The sequence below is a fragment of the Mobula birostris genome, chromosome X (assembly GCF_030028105.1).
Source record: "Mobula birostris isolate sMobBir1 chromosome X, sMobBir1.hap1, whole genome shotgun sequence".
NCBI classification, from domain to species: domain Eukaryota; kingdom Metazoa; phylum Chordata; class Chondrichthyes; order Myliobatiformes; family Myliobatidae; genus Mobula; species Mobula birostris.
The window spans coordinates 45,197,750-45,211,014 of NC_092402.1; the positions used below are offsets into that span (position 1 = coordinate 45,197,750).

Below are 13,265 nucleotides of genomic sequence, written 5' to 3' on the forward strand. Positions count from 1 at the left end.
GAACTAGTTTTCAGTATAAAGCCTGACCGCACAGCAAGTTCATTTGTTTTCTTTTTTTTCTTTCTTCCTTACTTACAGTAGAGTGAGTTGGTTACAGTAACCACAAGATTTGCGCCTCATTCCTGACTTCTGAAGAGGTGCCATGGTAGCATAGTAGTTACCGTGACACTATTACAGCTTGGGATGTTCTGGAGTTTGGAATTCAATCCTGGCATTCTCTGTAAGGAGTTTCTGTATGTTCTCCCCGTGGAATGAGTGGGTTTCCTCTGGATCCTCCAGTTTCCTGCCAGAGTCTAAAGATGTACCAGGTAGGTTAATTAGTCATTGTTAATTGTCTTGCAATTAGGTTAGGTTAAATCAGGGTTGTCGGTGGTTGCTTGGGCAGTGTGGCTCAAAGGGTCGGAAGGGCCTATACTGTGTATTACCCCAATAAATAAATTGCCTTCTGGTCAGTATTGTCTCTAGATCCAGCAATGTGTTCTGCTATTGAAGTCTGCTTCAATGATATTGTTGTGGTTAAAGGTGGTATTGCTTTGTTTTCCGCCGATGTGCATGAATACATAGCAATTTATTCAGAGGACTGTCCTCTTCTATCACAGCCAGTGTACACCTTCTGGATTTTCCATTGCTCAGCCCCTGCATAGAATTGTTAAGAATTGAAAAATTTGGACTGTACTACAAACTAATCCGATTTAGTCCAAGGAATGGAAGTTGTATTCTGGTGAATATATTAGCTCTGCTCTGCCCCTCCGTTTCCTCAAATATTAGATGGTTGTAAGCCAGGAACTATCCTATGTTTGAACATAGAACATAAAATATTACAACACAGTACAGGCCCTATAACCTTTTTATTTGGCCTGGTAACATGTAGGCTTCGTGCTTGTGTAACTGATTTATGGAACAGAATCATCCTTCTTAGATGAAAAAGATATTAGAGTACTGATTAAGCCTCACAAAATTGTATTATTTGTCTTTTGCAAGTTGTTATGAACTCTGAACTTGTTAATTCATCCCAGTATCTTGTGAGTAATAACTCAAATTTTGTGCCCTGGAGGATTGTTTTCTACGCAGAGTGCCATATATTTCCATTTTATTATTTGCCAAAACATTTAATGTTTAAAAATCATTCCAGCAAAAAAAAAGTTTTATTTTAAGGAAAAGAAGTAAGATTGTGATTGATCTAATCTTGGTGACCATACCATATCATCTTGACCCTGAATAAACCACAATTCTTTCTAAATCTGCTTTGAATGTTTTCAATAATTCCTCCATCACCACTATCTGGAATTGAGAATTGCAACCCTCAGGTCGTAGAAACTCCTCCTCATATGCATTTTAAAGGGGTGACTCCTTATAACAAAGCAAAGCCACCTAGTTCTTGATTTCCCCCCATGAGAGGAAACATTTTTCAATACCTACCTTGTCACACCCCCTCCTTAGAATTTAATGTGTCTGTCTGGAATTCAGAAGAACAAAGACAAAGCTCAATCAGTATAATGGTGCTTCTAATTTTTTATATATTTCAAAAATATGCTTTATTAATAATAAATGCAGGAAATATAATTGGTATGTGCGTTTCTTCACATCAATTGCACCATCAATACAAAGCATCAGTGTCACTGATGTACTTAAGCACATCCTGAATGCATTTGTCTGAGAGACTGTAATATTTGGACCCAATCCCGCAGTTTCCACTAGTGGCAGGCCCCCAGACTGTGGTCCTTTCCCACAGAACCTTTGGTGTGGCTGTACCAAGCCTTAGTGCATTTCTCAGCATGTACTCCTGCACCCTGGAAAGTGCCAGCTGGCAGCATTTGTTTTCAGGCATTTCTGAATTGGTACCAGTTCAAGTGTATCCTTTCTCAAATAAAGACCAAAACTATATGCAGTGCTCTAGGTGTAGTTCACCAACACCTAATACAGTTATAGTTACAGTTGTAAATCATCACTTCTCTTATAAGCCATCTTCTTTATATAAAGGCTAGTACTTGCTGTACTTGCATTTTAACTTTATTTCCTTTATGAAGACATCCCTGTTTCAACTACATAGATCTAAAGTGATTACCTGGCTTAAGTCTTCTTCATTTCTTTTAGTCTCTTCCCCCCCACCATCCCCTCAGTTGCAGTTTTCTGCTTCATAAAAACTTCATCAGCACTTTGTTTCCCTCTCACCTTTCATGTGTTTGCATGTGTGGCACTATTTTCTTCTCTAATCTTGAGTAGAACACCCACATAATCTATCGCTGAAACAGCTTCCAAGAATCCCATTTTCTCCCTCTTTTCCTCTTAAAGAGGCATGTTTTACGAGTGTGTGCTTCATTCAAAAGACCCAGTTGTTAAATTGCAGACATTGTTGTTAATTGTGCATCCATTTGAGTGGAAATTTGAATCTTTAACAGGGTATTGCAAAGAGTTTAAATGTGACCATCTCCTGATGAATGCATGAAAAATACATAATCTCTTGTAAGTCAATGCTTAATTGTTTGGAGAGTTTATCACTCTTACTTGCCTCTCTAGATATGCCTGCCCACCCACCAAAATTGCCCCAGATTCCTATTATGATTGGATATCCAACAAACTCCAGTTTCACATCCTTTATATTAGGCTTGTTTAAAATGTTCTCATTGACCCTAAAAATAAGGGTATTTATTCCTTACTGGGTATGCTGTGTCAGGGTTGTACATTTAACTTTTGTATTATGAAATTATGATATTAGTGCAAAGTTCCAGTTAATGTTTCTGTTCTATTCAGTTTCAAGTACGGATTTAGTTATCCCAAGGCAGTAACCTCCAAATAACGTATTCCTATGTTTATTATGGAAAGCAGTATACTTGGTGTTTGCTTCAATGGTTTGTTTCTAAAAGAACTGTTCTTATTATTTGGGCTTTTCAAAAAATGGATGAGGTGAAAAATTGATCATACTCACAATATTGGGTCAGATTAAATCATGAGAGTCAAGTTTAGCATAATTCATTGAAACATACATATATTTGGTTTTGAATAATTGGAGAATTGGTTTTGAACAATTCTTTTGATGATTCAAAGAAATTGCATGATTTACTTTGAAATCCATGTGACAACATAAAGCCAATTCCAGTATCAATCATTTGTTTTATTGCCCAATCAAGTGATACACTAAAATTTGTCATTTTTCTTTTAAAATATTTCCCTCTAATTGCATTCTATTATATCGTGTAATATTTATATTTCACCTGAAACTGCATGATTTGTATATTGCATAATGGCCATTGTGAACTGCAGGATCGACAACAAATCTGAGGTATTTAAAATAATCTATTTTTTAATTTATTTAGTGATACAGCGTGGATTAGGCCCTTCTTTCCTTCCAAGCCACTCCACCCCAGCGATACCCGGCAACCCCAATTAACCCTAACCTAATCACAGGGCAATTTACAATGACCAATGCACCTACTTTGTACGCCTTTGGACTGTGGGAGGAAACCAGAGAACCCAGAGAAAACACACGCATTCTATGGTGAGGATGTACAGAAACTCCTTACAAAACAGCACCAGAATTGAACTCCGGAACATTCTCAGCTGTAGTAGTGTCATGGTAACCACTACGCTACTGTGGCGCCCGAAGTACTTTTGTCTTTTTTTTTATTTTTATGTTCTTTCCTTAAATTTTGCACCATATAAGGAATATAAACTGATATAAACATGAGGATATAAGGTTACATTAAGTATCTGTCCAAGTACACTACTGCAAGTTTCACCAGTCAATAGCCAGTATGATAAATAATTCAAGCTTAAGCAATGCTCTAACAAATGCATTTATATTTAATTGACAGGGCTCTAATTTGATGAAATAAGTTATTTTGAACCCAGAAAATTATGATAACATTTTACTGGAATGTAAAATGACTGATTCTAACTGTAAGGTATGGTGTGATTCTGGGGAAGAGGGATGAGGTTGAGGACTGGTAGTCTGGGACCTGGAATTCCAGGGAACTTGGGAGTTTGGAGTACATTAGGAATATTTTATGATAGCCTATTACCTACCTCCACATCTTGTACCAAAGCCTTATCATTTTACTGAATTCTTGTTTCGTGCTTGGCTATTGATCATTTTGATGGACTTGTCAGTTTGTTTGTGAGAAAATCCCCAGTGAATTGCAAAACGTTGTTGATCATTGCAGGAAACTGAGAGTGATTGTCAGACAGAATGAAAGATAGGATAAGGCTAGCCATCAGGCGACAGGGATACTCACAGAAGATGTGGAGGTAGGTAAAATACTCCTAATGTAGGTGGGTGGCAGGAGAATTGGGAAGAGCAGATAGATAACTGGGAGATAATCAGGGGAATGGGATTAATGTTATTTTTCTGATAGCCAGCATAGACGCAATGGTCAGATTGGTCTTTTACTATATTGTAATGATATATGAGAATATGAGATCTTGAGATAAATAGGGTTGGACAGATAATTGGGAAAATGGGGTTCCAGACATTGGAGTAGGATGGAGAATCAGCCACCTAGGCAGGCAAATAGTAAGGGAGCTACGAGATGCTTATTTATTTATTTATTTATTTATGTATGTATGTGTATATACAGCACAGTAACAGGCCCTTCTGGCCTAACAAAGCCGCACTGCCCAATTACATCCATGTGACCAATTGATGTACTAACCTGTACATCTTTGGAATGTAGGTGGAAATATGAGCACCTGGAAGAAACCTGTGCAGCCATGGGAAGAATATACAAACTCCATACAGATTTCCCATCCCACTCTGATGTCTGGAATTGAACATGGGTTGCTGATGCTGTATTAACATTATGCTACCCACTGCACTAATTCTCCCTTTATTCTCTGTTGATCATTAGGTGCTTTTGCCTATGTACATCAATATGAAGTCGAATGCCCTTCTAATGCCTTATGACCATTCTTAATTCAGTTAGGAAATGAATGTTTTAGCATATGGAACTAAGCCTTGTCCTTGTCCACCCTCCACAAGCACTTTTAACTATGTCAGGAGGCACAAGCTGGGAGAACTGAAATGAATGGAAATGCCCCTACCAGTGGCCGCACTTGGTCAGCATGGAATTTAATAGTGAAACTATTTGGTCTTTATTATTCCATGATTCCCTTATAAACTTATGGCACTAGGAGCTGCAGGTTCATGTTTTATGCATTCTGCAAACAGAAAACGTTCAGAAGGCCTGTTATAGGCCATTTCTATTCTACTCGCGGTGTAGACCATAACTTACAAATGAATTACCAGTTCAGCCCATTTGTGTGGTATAAATCCTATCCTCTGAATGTTGAAAATGTATACTCTATAAAAGTGCAATAGCAATATCACTCCTGGCCAATCCAAAGTGACATTTTACTGCATCATTCAGCCAAATCATCTGCCTAGGATATATTAATTTCCATGAAATATTTTCTGTGTTGGTTTTACAGTAAGCGAGGAAAGTCCCTAATTTAATCTATTGGCCATATTGAAAGTCTTTATTTTCATCAAAAAATCATTTGTTTTATAGACAGTTTTATTTTCTGTCTGGATATAAAGGTTAATAGTTACTGTACTTTGATTTGGCTCTTTGAAGAGTGAAAGTTCTTAAGATAAATGAATATGTACAAAATTTCTTACAGAGCTTTATTTACAAACAGAAAAGAAATCTAGTTTCAAACTGAAGTTCAGTGCTTGTGGTAATTCAGTAGAAAGACTACAGTGAGCTGTATCTAGTGATAAATGTCGAGAATACAAAATGAATTTGTGTGATTGGGAACCATCTGGCAGATATTGGCCCTGAAATAATATCCAGCAGTCGGACGCCCACACTTGCCTCTAATCCACTGGAGTCTGCACTTCTCTTTGGTGGATGCTTCAGCATCACCTTCTGCTTCCAAGATAGTGTGATCTTCAGCACAGGAGCTCACAACACTGTCTTGATGAATACTGTCATGTCGTGGAGGTAAGGATTCCAGGAGCAGTGATGCTCATGAAAAAGCTGGCAGGCTAAGCCATGCCCCAGCTTAGTCAACTGTCAAATCTGCCATAAACTTTGGAAGTTTCTCTGTCTTGATATTCAGAGAGATTCATAAACATTATAAACAAATGTTAAAATTGTAAACTTTCTGGAAGAAAGTAAGTTTTAAAAGATAATTTTAAAATGTCAAATATACCTAAAACAGAATAGAAATTCTAAAATAGTCCGAAGGAATTACAGAATATGTTAATCACAGTTGCTTTTAATCCCTCAGCCATTATTAGTGGAAGTGCTTTACTACTTTAGGGCCCAATCTATCAGGTAGTCAGGCTAATTCCTGCATAAATGGTAGGAAGTTGTTGCAATTTCACACTACCTGCTGAATTCCACAAAGAGCCCAAGTCAGACTGTATTCTTATAAAAGACTACAAACAGGTGATATTAACTTAGGAACTACTGCATTCGTGAGAAAACCCCGAAGTTGCTATCATTTACTCGGAGAAATATTGGCAGTTTGCTGGGGAACCACTAAGATTGTGCCGCAAAATTTGCACTACTAATTATTGTCATACCACTGCCAATAAAGCATATTGAGAAAAGGCACCTTTGAATAGGTTGGAAAATGTTCTAAATGAGCTAAATGCTCTATCTGTGTCACATATTAATGTTTAATGTAAAGCCCTGATTGTGGTTTGGAATTCCACTTCATTTAAGCAGGCCGTTTGCTGTTTATGATCTAAGTACGCGTGACCTCCATTAAGCACAACCTTCCCTATGCCATTTGTTAATTAAATGCAGGCCTCTCGACATCTTTAAGAGGTAATCAATTTTTATGGTTTGCATTAATGTACCTATTTAATAATTGATGCTAATTTCAATGCTGAATGAGGTGAGGCAAGCTAATTTTACACTGAGGTGTAGATTATGAAGGAGAAAATATTGGGCTGAAATGAGCTTTGTTTAGTTTGATGTGTAGTTCTGCCTGTTGTGGGTCTGTAGGTGCAAAATGAAATTTTCAGCAGGTGAAATATTGGCTTTCATGTTATGATTGGTGGTAGAGGTTCAAAATTATTGCTCTAAGGACTGAAGAAAAATTATTTGTAACATTTTTTTCCAGTTTAGTTCTTGCACTGCATGCATTTCTATGGTGTTCCAGGTTGATCCAGGAAAAAACATGCCTGACTGGGAATGAAAATGGATGCTGCCTTATCAGTTTCCTATTCCAGTGACCTTTATGAGAATGAAGGTTACACTGTGACTGGGACATTAGTTTCAGATATGAGCTGCTGTATCACATTTGTTTGCATCTTAATGAGTTTTCACTCTTCGGTTTCTACCACTCATTCTTCCTCCAATGACCCCCCCCCCCACCCCAATCTACAAAATTTAAAATCCATTGCTACTATTTTGTTCTTGAATACAGGACCAAAGATGCTTGGATTCCTCCAGTTTATAACATTTGGTACTTCTCCTGCTTGAACGTGGCTGCGTATGTAGGCCACTCAGCTGTGCATTCCTCGTTTAAAAGGCTTGAGCGCCTCTTATGAAATTACCATAAGTAGAGAAGTGCAGGCATAACTAGATGTCAACAAACTAATCCTGCTTTCAACTCCCTCATCCAGGAAACTCAAACTAACTGAAATGCCCTACTAAAATCACCTGCCATGAAGTAAATCTGGATCTACTTTTGATAAGAGTCTTTTAGTGGTATATTTCTATGGAACAGTCATTCAATAGGCCAACATTTTAACCCATATATCATTGATCAATTGACCCAGTAATATACCAATGGCCCTATAACTGGGGTACAGCTGTCTTTGTTGTGGCATAGCAGCTTCATCATCATTGTAATGGTCCATGTCAGTTGAAAGCAATTCCATATTACAGTGGTAGCCCCAGGGACAGAACTTAATTCCTTTGGTTTATGATTATCGCTGCAGAGAAGAAAAAAATGATAGGGATATTATAAGTTTAACACAGTACTGCTATAAATCAGGATATTGGTAATGCTGTGATATCAATTTTTAATAAACCTTTTGCCTGAGCCATTTTTCAGTTCAGTTTCCATTGTTCTCAGAATATGCATTCAGTTTAACAGTCCTACTTCATTGCAAAAGCTCAGATTTAAAAGCCCTCTATGAAGGAACAATGTTATCTAGTAAACTGTACATATTGAGTCTTTTTAATGTGATAAATGAGGGGAAAATCATCCATCTGTTTCTGTACCTATATTGTGACTGTTGAGGAATTTTGTGATGACCAATTGTGTAGTGAATTGTAAAGTAATTAGGGGCAAATTAATTCTTGGGTATTACAAAGATCAGTAGAAATTGTTTATGTGCTAAGCACATGGGTGGAAGGAGAGGCCTTTAAAACAAGCACACCCTCTTAGAAGGTATTTAATTTTAATTTTACTATTCCGTGTTTTAAAAGTATTGCAAGAACTGTTAAGTCTCCCACAGTACTGAATTCAGGGATTCTCTATGGACAGTGCAGGTGTCTAGTCGAGGCAGTTTTTTTCAGTGTTCCTTATATTCCCTTGCTGTTAAATTTGTCTTTGCACTGACGGGTATATTTGGTAGCATGAAATTTATTCAGTCACTTCTAAGTCTTCTGTATGCACAGATGCAGTGCCTTTAAAAAAGTATTGAGCCCTCACAATTATTTTCACGTTTTACTGCCCTATTTTCTAAATTTAAAATATTTTGAAATAGTATTTTGAACTTATCTATAAAACATTGTGTATCATGTCAGGTTGAAAGAAGAATTCCAAAACCTGTCAACAGTGTTCTGAAAATTAAAAGCCAAAATTGTGAGGCTGAAAAAGTATTATCATCCCCTTTGTAATTACTACCTTAACTTTCCTCGAGTGCAATACTGTATATTACCTTACCAACTCACCCAATTTGTTAATGCAGAAAATTGGAGAATCACCTGAATAAATACCCCCTCTCAGTATGGTAGATTTTCAAAGACCAAGCCAAAGTGAAAACGAAAGAGCATTCAAGATAAGTCAAGGAAACGTTAATTGAGAAGCGCAAATCTGCGGGAGGGTACAAGACCATCTCAAGAGCACGTGGAGCTCAGTGCAATTTGTCATGTAAAAGTGGAAAAAAAATATCAAACTACAGCCACACTACCTAGGTCGGGCCACCCCTCTAAACATAGTCACTGGAGTAGAATAGCATTTGTAAGAGAGGCTACTGTGACGCCAACAGACACACTGAGTGAGCTGCAGAAGTCAGTGACTGCAACTGGAGATGCAGTTCGTGGCTTCACAATCTCTAAGGCCTTGCACAAAAAGGGTATTTATGGAAGAGTGGCAAGGAAGAAAGCTCTGGCTTAAAAAAACCATATCCTTGCACATAAAGACTTTGCAAAGCACACTAAAGATACTGTATGGATATGGAAGAAGGTCTTGTGGTCGGATGAGACTAAAGTGGAACTTTTTGGCCTCAACACTAAGTGGCGCATCAGCTAGGTAATACCATCCCTACTGTAGAGTATGGTGGAGGAAGCATCACACTGTGGGGATGCTTTTCTGCAGAGGGACTGGAAATCTGATCAGGATTGATGGGAAGATGAATGCTGCTAAATCCAGAGAGATCCTGGATAAAAACCTGCTAACCTCTACCAGAAAGCTTAAATTGGAGAGGAAGTCTGTCTTTCAGCAGGACAGCAACCCAAAGCACACTGCCATTAACTATGACTGGCTTCAACTAAAGAAAATTGATGTCCTTGAGTGGCCCAGTCATTCCTGACCTTAACCCGACTGGACACCTTGGCAAGACTTCAGGGTTGCTGCACTGCTGTTCCCTAACTAACATGACACAGCTTGAGCAATTTATCAAGGAGGAATGGGCAAATCTTGCTTCATCATGTTGTGCAAAGCTAATAGAGACTTATCCAGAAAGGCTACTGACCGTAATAGCTTCACAAATAAAAATTCTCTGTTAAATTGATCAAAATCCCTTGGTTGTAATACTCATTTATGTGAACAAAGGATTGGGGGCTGAATACTTGTACAAGGCACTGTATGTAGGGTTTGCATTTTGTAATGGTATTAATTCCGCTAGCTCATTAACCAAGGTTGGGCGAAGGTTTATCATAGGACTTCTTATTGTGATTTACTACTAGTGCTACCACTAATACTGCGACTACTGACGTTCCTTGGGATTAAGACTGACTTTCTTCCACTCAGGCACAGGAGATGCCTGACAGGGTAGCCAGGTGGGTAGTGAGGTGGTCCTTGCGTTCCTTCTGCTGCTTATAGAGGGTGACTGCGTGCTCTCATTGTATATCTCAGAGATTCTCAATACTATACTGAATACCTTCTCAATTGGGGTAGCTGATTTGATCTGTCTGCCTCAGTTTCCTAACACCTTTTTTTTCATTGCTTTAAATATTCAGAGACAGCAAGAGCCTGGATAATGAATTATTTCAATTACTTTTCTGCCATCTCTTCCACAGGTTCTTAGCCTAAAAAGAGATAGCAGTATGGTAGAGTCCTATTGTTTGTTAATTTGTCCTATTCAGCAATATCCAGAATCAAACCAAAAAGGGCAAGAACAAGATTTTTGGAAAGCCATTACAGCAGGTTCTTGCTTAATGTTGTACTTGCATTCCTAAAAACTGTGACTTGAAGCAGTGGTGGTGGTGGCATCCGTTAGTCTTGCGAGACCATGGATCTGCGCCTGGAAAGTCTTCACTCTCCAGGGCGCAGGCCTGGGCAAGGTTGTATGGAAGACTGGCAGTTGCCCATGCAGCAAGAATCCCCTCTCCACGATACCGATGTTGTCCAAGGGAAGGGCAAGGACTGATATAGTTTTGCACCAGTGTCATCGCAGGAGTTGCCAGAACGAGGTCGGACTGCCTTAGGGACTCCAGCTCCGGATTTGTCCTCAGGGTTTACTCCCGAAGTCTTTCCCATGAGTAGGTATGGCTGCAAGGCAGCGGAGGTTTGAAATCAGAGTTTTCCCTCTCTTAAGTGGACTGCCTTCCCAGGCTGACGAGCTCCATCTTGAAGCAAAGCAGCAATGAATGGATCTTTTCCTAGGCTGGGGACTTGGTCAGGATGTGGTTAGCTGCTGGACCGGAAAGTGCAGAGGTCTGAGTGTCAGAGGACATTATCTCTTAATTCATCAATCATCGTGAATTTCCTTTATCTGTGATAATGTGAGCCTGCCTGTGCTATTCTCAGTTTGCCAGGTTGCAAAGTTAATGTCTACAGGCATGTTATTGCATGGAGTAGCTTTTCTTGCCTTTATAGATTTCTTGCTTTGAAGGATTTCTATCAGACGGCAAGACAGATTAGACTGCTTGCTGTTACAAGACAACACTGTGTGTTTGCAATAAAAAAGTAAATTAGATGAATAGAAATCTAGTCTCACTTTCACATATGGACTGTTGATTTCCACTATAGCTGCCAGGTGAATGCAGAAAAACTAATTTTAATATTAATTCTGTTAATTCTGCAGTGGTGGTTATTACCGGAAAGACTTGAATTATTGGACACTCCCAGCTGCCCTGACGTGGCAGGAGGACCTGCCTTTCGGGATAGTTGTAAACAGATGAACAATTTTTAAATCGGGGAAAAGATTTTTCGAAGCCAAGGGACACTAATAACACAGTGGTTCTACAGGTAATGAAGCTGTATTGCAACTCCAACAACTTGGTTTTGCTTCTAATTTTGGGTGATACCTGTGCAGACTTCACACATTCTCCATGTGACATTGTGGGTTTAACCTGGGTTCTTGGGTTTCCTCTGCATCCTCTGATGTATTGGCCAAAGGCTGCTTTCAACCTGTTCATTTGGCCTGCTTGCTGGGTCAATTGTAAATTATCCTGGTGTAGGTGAGTTGTGGGAGAATTGAGGAGTGTAATGGTTAATGGGCATGTGTGGATATAAGTAACAGGGAAATGTGGAAAATGAAATTAATGAGAGCGTAGACTCGATGGGTTGAATGGCCAGTTCCTGTACTATAAAGAAATATGAAAAGATCCTTGTAAAATATACAATAAAAAAATTTGGGGATATGGAGCCAAGTAGGATGGTGATTGAGCTCGAGTACGGGTTGGTTATAATCTGGTGCAGACTTCAGTAGCTAATTGGCTTATGCTTTCTTCCTATGTTCCAATTATTTTTTTTTCAAAGTCATTAGCAGACCAGTGTGATTTATCATATTTTTATTTCTAGAAAATACATTAAACTTGTTTAGCAGCGTGTGCTAATAAAGGATGGTTCAGTTTTCTGAGAACAATTTAAAGGGTAGTGAAGTGAACTCAGCTGGGTGGCTCTTGTGTGAAGTTGATACAGTCTCAACTGGCCAAAAGCCACCCTCTGTGCTGTAACTATTTTATGGAAACATAAACAATTTCTCTTAAGTTCCTAAAGGAAACGAAGTATTTGCTTGAATATTCTATTTTTATATTTTCTTCAATATTATGACAGCACAAATATGTTACTGTGATGCTAAAATATGTAATTAAATTTAAATTACTCATCAAGCACTCATTCCTTTTTGAATGTCACATTGACTATTCAAGCTTGATCTTCCTTTATGAAGCTACTGTCAAAAACAACAATATGAAATGAAAATAATGATGACAGTGCCACTAGAGGCAGCAGGATGCACAATGAGGTGAAGGTTTTGACAAGTAACTGCAACCTTTGTATACTAATAGGGATAAACATAAGCAGTGATCAGCTGTGGTGACAATATTAAGTTTGTCATTTTATAGTGTATGCCATAGCTTTTAGACTGTTTAGGTAGACCGACAATTGAATTTTTTTATATTGCTGCTTTGCTTGGACTTTGTTGAATGACAGCATCTAAGCTTGTGCCGGTCTTGCTTATGCCTAGTTATCCAATATCACTAAATCTCTCAGGAATTTAAACAAGACAGACTTGGCTTGAGGCTGACTGCTTTACATGCTTAAGGTTACTTTGCTTAATCCCATGTGTAATTAGGTTCCTCCTATATTTTTGCACTTTTTTTAATGTAATAACATTGGGTGATTTGGAAGTCCTGCTGGGTATGAAGAGAGGTAGTTGGAATCTCTTCTTGCACGTATTCATTTGTTGGCACTTTTACAGGTTGAATGTCATTTGCTAATGATCAGTCCAAGACTGAATATTGACTTTCTACATAAGGGTGTGACTTTGTGGACTTAAGGAAAAACAAATGTAATAGAATACTGTATGAGTAACATGATATAATCTTCCTTCCCACTTTATAATGAAGGGAAGAACCTTGATCAAGCAGCTGAAGTGATTGAGCATGGGAAACTCTTATAATAATAATTTTGAA

General features: G+C 38.4%; 1 protein-coding gene across 3 annotated transcripts in view; it reads left to right on the forward strand.

Annotated features, from left to right (window-relative positions):
• Window positions 1–13,265, forward strand: part of raraa (retinoic acid receptor, alpha a) — an 866,000-nt gene that overhangs the window by 223,900 nt on the left and 628,835 nt on the right. For 2 of the 3 annotated variants that reach the window (XM_072249116.1, XM_072249115.1), the window contains one exon: window positions 11,432–11,595. The gene's annotated coding sequence lies outside the window, so the exon portion shown is untranslated. Of the gene's footprint in view, window positions 1–216; window positions 309–11,431; window positions 11,596–13,265 lie in introns of those variants that run through there. The other variant, XM_072249119.1, reaches the window with a different exon arrangement.